At 42.1% G+C, this 9,222-nt stretch overlaps 1 pseudogene; it reads right to left on the bottom strand.

The window, feature by feature from the left end:
- Positions 1–424: 424 nt before the first annotated feature.
- Positions 425–524, bottom strand: LOC138072067 (U2 spliceosomal RNA; annotated as a pseudogene).
- Positions 525–9,222: the final 8,698 nt, after the last annotated feature.

Raw genomic sequence — 9,222 nt, 5'->3', positions numbered from 1 at the left:
GTGGAAAATAGAATAGCAATTTCTTCCATCCAACAAATGTATGTTGAATTCCTACTATGCACCACACCAAGTACAGAGATGGATAAAACATTTTCTGTGGCACCTGCAGAGAGAGCTTCAGCAGACAGTAGCCTTGTCCTACCCATTTTATGTTCTCCTTCCATCTACCTCTGTGAATGCACACCCAGAGATCCAAAAATGCATGGATTTTATGTCCCTCACCACCCCCTGCCCACCTCTCTGCCAGGGAAAGGCCAGCTCTCTGGAGTGCCCCATGGGAGGTAATTGAGTCACCCTACTTGGTGGACCTGCCCTGAGATCCCAACCCTGTGACTTCCTGCCTTCACTCCCATACCCTACCAGTCCATTAGGAGACACCACATCCTTGCCTCAAGCTATCCTTCAGAGGATTCCCACCAGATACAGGGGCTCAGAGAAGAAGTTTTTTTTCCTGCTGGGTCAAACAGAAGTCACCCTGAAGACAGATACTACACTTGATCTTAGCCAAAAGTCCAAGAAGCAATATAGTGAAAATGAGTATACTACCCAAAGCAATTTATAGATTCAATGTAATCCCTATCAAGCTACCAATGGTATTTTTTACAGAACTAGAACAAATAATTTCACAATTTGTATGGAAACACAAAAAACCTTGAACATTCAAAGCAATCTTGAGAAAGAAGAATGGAACTGGAGAAATCAACCTGTCTGACTTCAGACTATACTACAAAGCTACAGTCTTCAAGACAGTATGGTACTGGCAGAAACATAGATCAATGGAACCAAACAGAAAGCCCAGAGATGAATCCACACACCTATGGATGCCTTATCTTTCACAAAAGAGGCAAAAATATACAATGGAGAAAAGACAATCTCTTTAACAAGTGGTGCTGGGAAAACTGGTCAACCACTTGTAGAAGAATGAAACTAGGACACTTTCTAAAACCATACACAAAAATAAACTCAAAATGGATTAAAGATCTAAATGTAAGACCAAAAACTATAAAGCTCCTAGAGGAAAATGCAGGCAGAACACCCTCTAACATATATCATAGCAAGATCCTCTATGACCCACCTCCCAGAGTAATGGAAATAACAGCAAAAATAAACAAGTGGGACCTAATTAAACTTAAAAGCTTTTGCATAATGAAGGAAACTATAAGCAAGGTGAAAAGGCAGCCTTCAGAATAGGAGAAAATAACAGCAAACATTTGGGATCGCATGTACACCCGTGGTGGATTCATGTCAATGTATGGCAAAACCAATACAGTATTATAAAGTAAAATAAAGTAAAAATAAAAAGTTAAAAAAAAAAACAACTGGCAAAGAATTAATCTCCAAACTATACAAGCATCTCATGCAGCTCAATACCAGAAAAATAAATGACCCAATCAAAAAATGGGCCAAAGAACTAAACAGACATTTCTCCAAAGAAGACATACAGATGGCTAACAAACACATCAAAAGATGCTCAACATCACTCCTTATCAGAGAAATGCAAATCAAAACCACAATGAGGTACCATCTCACGCTGGTCAGAATGACTGCTATCAAAAAGTCTACAAATAATAAATTCTACAGAGAGTGTGGTGAAAAGGGAACCCTCTTACACTGTTGGTGGGAATGCAAACTAGTAAAACCACTATGGAGAACAGAGTGGAGATTCCTTGAAAAACTGGAAATAGAACTGCCATATGACCCAGCAGTCCTACTTCTGGGTGTACCCCAATGTTCATCACAGCACTGTTTACAATAACCAGGACATGAAAGCAACCTAGATGTCCATCAGCAGATGAATGGATAAGAAAGCTGTGGTACATGTACACAATGGAGTATTACTCAGCCATTAAAAAGAATACATTTGAATCAGTTGTAATGTGGTGGATGAAACTGGAGCCAATTATACAGAATGAATTAAGTCAGAAAGAAAAACACCAATATAGTATATTAACACATATATATGGAATTTAGAAAGATGGTAACGATGACCCTATATGCAAGACAGCAGAAGAGGCACCGATGTAAAGAATAGACTTTTGGACTCTGCAGGAGAAGGTGAGGGTGGGATGATTTGAGAGAATAGCATTGAAACATATATATTACCATATGAGAAATAGATGCATTTCACAGTCCAGGTTCAATGCACAGTCCAAGTTTGATGCATGAAACAGGGCATCGAAGCCAGTGCACTGGGACAACCCAGAGGGATGAGATGGGGAGGGAGGTGGGAGAGGGATTCGGGACAGAGTTCTAGTACCTGTGGCTGATTCATGTCAATGTATGGCAAAAATCACCACAATATTGTAAAGTAATTAGCCTCCAATTAAAGTAAATAAATAATTTTTTTTTAAAAAAGAAATCAACCTGAGGAAACCACATTCAAATAGAAGTAGGTGCATCCAGTCTCTGGAATGATGGTGCTTAAACCAACCAACCAAAAGAAAAAAAAAAAAAAAACCACCCCGCATTTTCTGCTCTTGATCAGATGGCATGTTCTAGTTGAAGAAGCAGACATAATATATAAGTTCATTCACTAAATCCTGCTAGGTGCCAGGATGAAAGCAATTAAGAGGTGAAATGGGAGTATTGAGGAGGAAGTATTCTCTGTGTCATGTGTGTAGCTGTGTGTGTGTATGTGTGTAGTGGTGCAATTGGTCAGAGAGTCTCAGAGACATTGTGTAGCGCTGGTGTTTGAGCTAATCCATATTGATGAAATGGGATCCCAGGGAGAGAAGAGGAAGAAGGACATCCTGGCAACCTTTCCTCATGAATACACTGTCCTCTGCCCTTAGCAGTATCTTTCTCCAAAATCACGTGCAAACTCTGTATGGCATAGAAAGCTCTTTAAAATATGGTCCCAGGCTGCTGATGGGACCTATGTGGCCCATACGCTTTGCCTCCCTGAACTTCTTTTAGTACTTCCACAACATGCTTTTTCACAGTTCTTTTCTTTTGCATGTACTACTCCTGTCACCTAAATGCTCAACTTGGCAAGGTGACCCTTGTCAATCTAGTACCCAGAGCAAAAGATGGGACCTTGGCAACAACCCCCAGGGCTCTCTCTCTCTGGAGCTGCTGCTGGCTTTTCCTGTGTGGACATGCTCTGGCAAGCTCGGTGGGCAGGGACCACCCTACTCTTCTGATTGACCTAGTGGGTATAATCCTGCTGCCCAGGTCTCTTCCATGGACAGATAGCTCCTAAATCAGACAGGTTGGGACCTGGGACCTTTCGCTGCAGAGTTGCAATGCTTGCACCTGGACAAACGTCTCCTCAAGCAACAAAATACAAATAAAATATAAGGGGCTAAAAATAACTGTGTGCCTGTGCAGCTGGGACAAATTCTGGACAAAAAGACACAAAGAGACCAAAAAGCTTAATTTTCACTTTTGAAGAGCTGGGAGAAAAAACAGGACACCACATGCCCCCTGCACTCAATACCACCAAGTTCAGTTCGGTTCAGTTCAGTTCAGTCGCTCAGGCGTGTCCGACTCTTTGGGACCCCATGAATCGCAGCATGCCAGGCCTCCCTGTCCATCACCAACTCCCAGAGTTCACTCAAACTCACGTCCATTGCGTTGGTGATGCCATCCAGCCATCTCATGCTCTGTCTTCCGTGTCTCCTCCTGCCCCCAATCCCTCCCAGCATCAGAGTCTTTTCCAATGAGTCAACTCTTCACATGAGGTGGCCAAAGTACTGGAGTTTCAGCTTTAGCATCATTCCTTCCAAAGAACACCCAGGCCTGATCTCCTTTAGAATGGACTGGTTGGATCTCCTTGCAGTCCAAGGGACTCTCAAGAGTCTTCTCCAACACCATAGTTCAAAAGCATCAATTCACCAAAGAGGTGGGCAAACCACCTAAGCCACCCCCTCTGGCCTGATCCCTAGACACACCCCTACCCTCACCCCATATAATGGGAACAAGGTGAGAACAAGGTTGCCCCACCTTGGCGAGTGAGGAAGCAAGGGACCTCTTCTTACTCCCTCCTATTGCAGCAGGGGCATCAATAAAACCTTGCCTGAATTTGTCTGGCCTCTAGTCAATTTCTATTGATTAAGGAGTCCAAGAACCCTGGTCAGTAACTTACATGTCCACTCACTTCCACCTACAGAAATGTTGAACCTTTTTGTTTTCAGCCTTCCAATGCCAACCACTGTGGGGAAATGGAGTACCGAGGTATGATGAAATTTTCCTCTGGTCTCATCACAGGTAGGCAGACTAGAATTTTCTGTTAAGTTTACCCCAAATCTAAACCCTACACTTTGTTGACCTCTTTATCAAAATTGCCTTTGGATAATTAAGAGAAAACTTGGCCCTCATTACAAAAATATTTTAAAAGCTTATGCCTTTTGATCTCAAATCTTGCTCATGAAAGCTTTCCTGAGTGAATACAAACCTTTCAACGAAGACCTGTTTGTTGCCCCATCCACTTCAGCCTTTATTTGAGGTGCCTCATTATGTCTTCCTCCACAGCATTATGCCTTTGCTGAATCAGAATTACAGCAAAATAAGTTAATTATGGAGTTGATATGATGGGCCTAGAAGAAGGAGGCTGGAACGAAGCCTTTTGAAGGACTATTATTCCCCATTGTAATAGGTTTTATTGCTGTTAAGAATTAGCACACAATGGTTTCTACAACTGGATGAATTACATAAATGCTAATGTCAACATCAGACATCATTTAGGAGAGATATGGAGAAGCATTTTCTGTTTGTAAATGTCAAAACCACTTCTCATCCATCAGGTAATAATTTTTCAATTTTCTTTTCACAAATATAGTACATTGTCAGTGCTACTGAAGTCGTAATTGATTTCACAGCTACAAAACCATGGGAAGCCAAAGGATCTTCATTATAAGATAGAACTTGAAAATCTGAATAAGATACCATTTCCCTCAAGAACCACAAGATCAATACATGACTGCAGCAGACGGAGCTGAACCTTGCATTCACTACATAATCTTGGCTTTGGAAGAGTGCCAGATGGCAGTGAAGTAGGTCTTAAGTGACCATCAAGGGCTCAAATGGGTTGCTTAGTAAAAAAAACATGGTGCTTTCAATTAAATGTCAAAGACAATTACATGGGAACCATCAGAGAGCTTCAGAAGTAAGACAGAAAGATTACATTTCACTAACCTAACACTCCCATTACCAAACTTCCCATCTTTTGGCATTTTGGCAGAAACTTAATTGCTCCAGGAAAGCATGACATTTTACATTCACTGAAAGGCACAATCAAAGGGCTTTGGAGTAAATGTCAGTTTCCAGATAATATGTGGGTGATTTAAGGTCATGGAAGTGTGAAATGGCAAGACTCTTCTTTTGATCTCTCAGCCAACACCTGGAACTCTTGAAATTCTTGAACCTGGCCATCATTCTTATGGTAAAAATAAAATATACCAACAACCATGTCCCTTTACTGCAGAACTGATGAATCCTTTCTAGTGTTTTCACTGGCTCTGTTGTTACCCTTTCCCTCAGTCCCACCAATCATCAATTATTGGTGAAATGCCTCGAAGCTATGACAAACTCAGGCTTCAGCCTTCAGCCATCAGGCTGGGGTCTCCTGCTAGTTTGGAGGACCCAGCTGTTAGCCCTCTGAATTCATTCTAGAAGTATAGGACTACAGCCAACATAATCTGTGTTTATAGCTAGACCAGCTAAGGAGATTTTAGTTATGTGCAGCCCAGAGGTTGGTCCACCACCTTCAAAGAAACTAAGAAGTGGGTTCCTACCATGACCAGTCAAGGACAAACTTAAGAAAGGCAAGTCTGTGTTTGACATTCCTTTGTCCATCCTTTAGGGACTCCCATCTTTTCCATATCCTAGTTACCTGCTGCTGCTGCTGCTGCTAAGTCGCTTCAGTCGTGTCCAGCTCTGTGCAACCCCATAGACGGCAGCCCACCAGGCTCCCCCGTTCCTGGGATTCTCCAGGCAAGAACACTGGAGTGGGTTGCCATTTCCTTCTCCAATGCATGAAAGTGAAAAGTGAAAGTGAAGTCGCTCGGTCGTGTCCGACTCTTTGTGACCCCATGGACTGCAGCCTACCAGGCTCCTCCATCCATGGGATTTTCCAGGCAAGAGTACTGGAGTGGGCTGCCATCACCTTCTCCATAGTTACCTGAGGAAGCACCTTAGATGATTAAGCTATAGTTCCCAAACTTCCTCAAGGGAATGCTAGATCAATGAGATATTCATAGGCATTTGTGAACAACACACTCACTGACAAGAATGTTTGGGAAATTATAATGTGCTATATCCCTCCATGGGAGGCGTATGCAGGCCAATTAGCACTAAAAACTTGAAGAAGCCTTGCCATTACAAGTCTCTATTTATTTTATTTAACTCAGCTTTTCCTGCTTTTATTTGGCCAGGGAACATTTCCTTTCATGTCGCAGCTGATAATGTATTGTGAAACCACGATTCCCTAGAGTTCAGCTATAGATTAAGCGGAACCTCCCAAAGGTCATGCAAGCATTTTGATACCACTCGGAAATTTTGTGGGAGTCAGGGCCTTCAAGCAGATTTATGATTTCATGTAACTCATTTGTGCAAAATTGTAACTTTATGTCTCTGTAACAGATGTCAACCTGCTTGTGAGTCGTCATTTCCACCGAGGAGCACATTACTAAACTTTGCCCCTTTAAGATAACTCAGCATCTTCTGGTTGAAAACTTCATCTCTTGTGCGTAATTAATGACTCATTTGCTTTTGCATTTCAACTCAATCCATTCAAAGTTCAATACCAGGGCTTTCCTCCACTCTTAAGAATTTTCTCCTGCATCCTTCATCATCATCTCTTCTTCTTCTCTTCCATTTATCTTGCTCATCTTCCACCTCCTCTTGAGGACTGTGCTGTTTTGTCAGAAGAAACCTCCTTCTACAGATAAATGCTTTACCTGTATTGAATATTGCATGCCAGAGCAGAGTGTGTCACCATACCCTTCAGAAGCATGTGGAGAAATCATGTTAATTAAAATTTCTTTTCCTCCTGGAAAAAGAATAACAGAGCTAAAATAGCAGAGAGTGGTTGGCTGGACACTCTCATTAATCCAGGTAGCTGGAAGAAGTAAATAAACATCTTTTCCAAATGTGCTTTAATATGGGAAATGGAGCAAAACTCAGCACATTGAATATTTTCATGGCTATCAGCCATAATGCCATGCCATTGCAGGGGGGTTGAGAAAAACATCATTTTAAATTATTTTTCATTTTCTCATTGGAGGCTTTGATTCAATTTATTTATAAAGCTGGTGAAAAGCCCCATACATCTAAGATGACTGTAGACTGAACAGTATGGAAGGTAGCTGTGATTTTGCTATAAAGACAAGTTAAATTAATCCACAGGAATGTGTTATTTATATGATGCACTGACTTCATTATTCTCTAAAATGCCCACTCTTTGTGATCATATCTATTTTATGTTCCATGTGGTTGTTCACAAAGTAAGTTAACAAACGTGACTTAAAAAAAAAAAAAAAAACTATTTAATGGAACTGATTTTTTTTTTTTACAGGCCAACTATCCCAGCAGGCATGGAACCTATGTCTCACCACTACCTTTCTCATAATCAGGGGAGTGAGTCAAACCTCCGTCCTTAAGTGGGGAGGAAGCAGCCGGCGCAGTTGGACACTCTTTTTTTTTTTCCCTAAAACATATCCCCTCTTTCCACAGATATATTTTATCAAGTAAAATCTAAGAGAACATAACAATAAAAAGGAATTATTAATAAACAACTTCTATCTACAAAATTCCACAGGCTGTACGCATTTCTGGAGCAGGAATGTTTTTGCCTCGGCAAAGCTGTGCAGTTATGGGAGGATGTCCAGTGTTTGAAGCAACACATGAACTGAGGGTGTCAAGAAAGCAAGCATCACAGGGCCTCCCGTTTTCCCCCACCCACCCTGGGTGGGTGTCTTACCTGCTTAACCACATATCAGATAAGGATCCCAGAGACTGGGATCTTCACCATCCATCAGAAAAACAAAGACTCAAAACCAACCTTCTGAACAAGGTTCCTCCTAGAAGAATGTTGAAATGTTCTTCTAAAAACTCTGAAGCCTGAGCTGGGTCTGGTCAGCAGCATGGGTAATGACCCAGACTTCAGGCTCAGAGTGTGTTAGATGGATGCCTATCCCAGCTCTAGGACTGGCTGGCTGTGTGAACCTGGGTGAATGATTTCACTTCACTTTACTTCACTGTAAAGTGAAGATGAGAAGAGTTCATTGATTTGAGGCCATATTTAGGTAAGAAACACAAAGTCTTTGGCACTTAGGATTATTTCAACGTGTTAGCTAGTGGATGGAGGTAGAGAATAGCAAAGAAACCCTCAAATCTTATATACGAATCCTTAATAAACTCGAGTCCAAGGATGCTTTGGGATTGTTTAGAATTAATAGAAATGCAAGTACCTCTGAAGACAGGCCTGGGCCCCTTCCTGAGTGGGCAGCCCAGACTTACACATCTGAGAGGATAAAAACCCAAGTGACAGGATGGCCTTGCTTTTACTGTCTCAGAGCACCTATATTCATTTTGGACCTGCAGTCCATGCATGGGTTTGTTCAGGAAGCTCAACACTTCTTGAGTTTGATTATAAAATCCACATTGACTTTTCTCCAGAGAAGACCTTTAGAGTTCATCATATTTCTCAACCCACAAAGGGTTGAGAAGGGCTGCTCTAATCTCTTGAAGAATCTTTTGCTTTCTCCCTAGAGACTTTCTTTTGGGCTTCCCTGATTGCTCAATCGGTATAGAATGCGCCTGCAATGCAGGAGACCCTGGTTCGATTCCTGGGTTGGGAAGATCTGCTGGAGAAGGGATAGGCTACCCGCTCCAGTATTCTTGGGCTTCCCTTGTGACTCAGCTGGTAAAGAAATCCGCCTGCAATGTGAGACACCTGGGTTCAATCCCTGGGTTGAGAAGGGAAAGGCTACCCACACCAGTATTCTGGCCTGGAGAATTCCATGGACTACAGTCCATGGAGTCTCAGAGTCAGACAGGACTGAGCGACTTTCACTTTCACTCCAGAGACTTTCTATGGAGATTCAGATGCCTTCGTTATTCTCTAGTTCCAGCCACAATGGTGTCTGTTGAAGCCTAGACCTAGTCACCCTCCTTCCCCGTACTGTTTGTTCTCTTGACATCAACCTCACTCATTTCCAACCTGCCTCCTCACAAATCTCTCTCCAGTTCAGTTCAGTTCAGTCGCTTAGTCGTGTCCGA

Source organism: Capricornis sumatraensis, chromosome X (assembly GCF_032405125.1).
Source record: "Capricornis sumatraensis isolate serow.1 chromosome X, serow.2, whole genome shotgun sequence".
NCBI lineage: Eukaryota > Metazoa > Chordata > Mammalia > Artiodactyla > Bovidae > Capricornis > Capricornis sumatraensis.
This window is presented reverse-complemented; position numbering and strand designations above follow the sequence as displayed.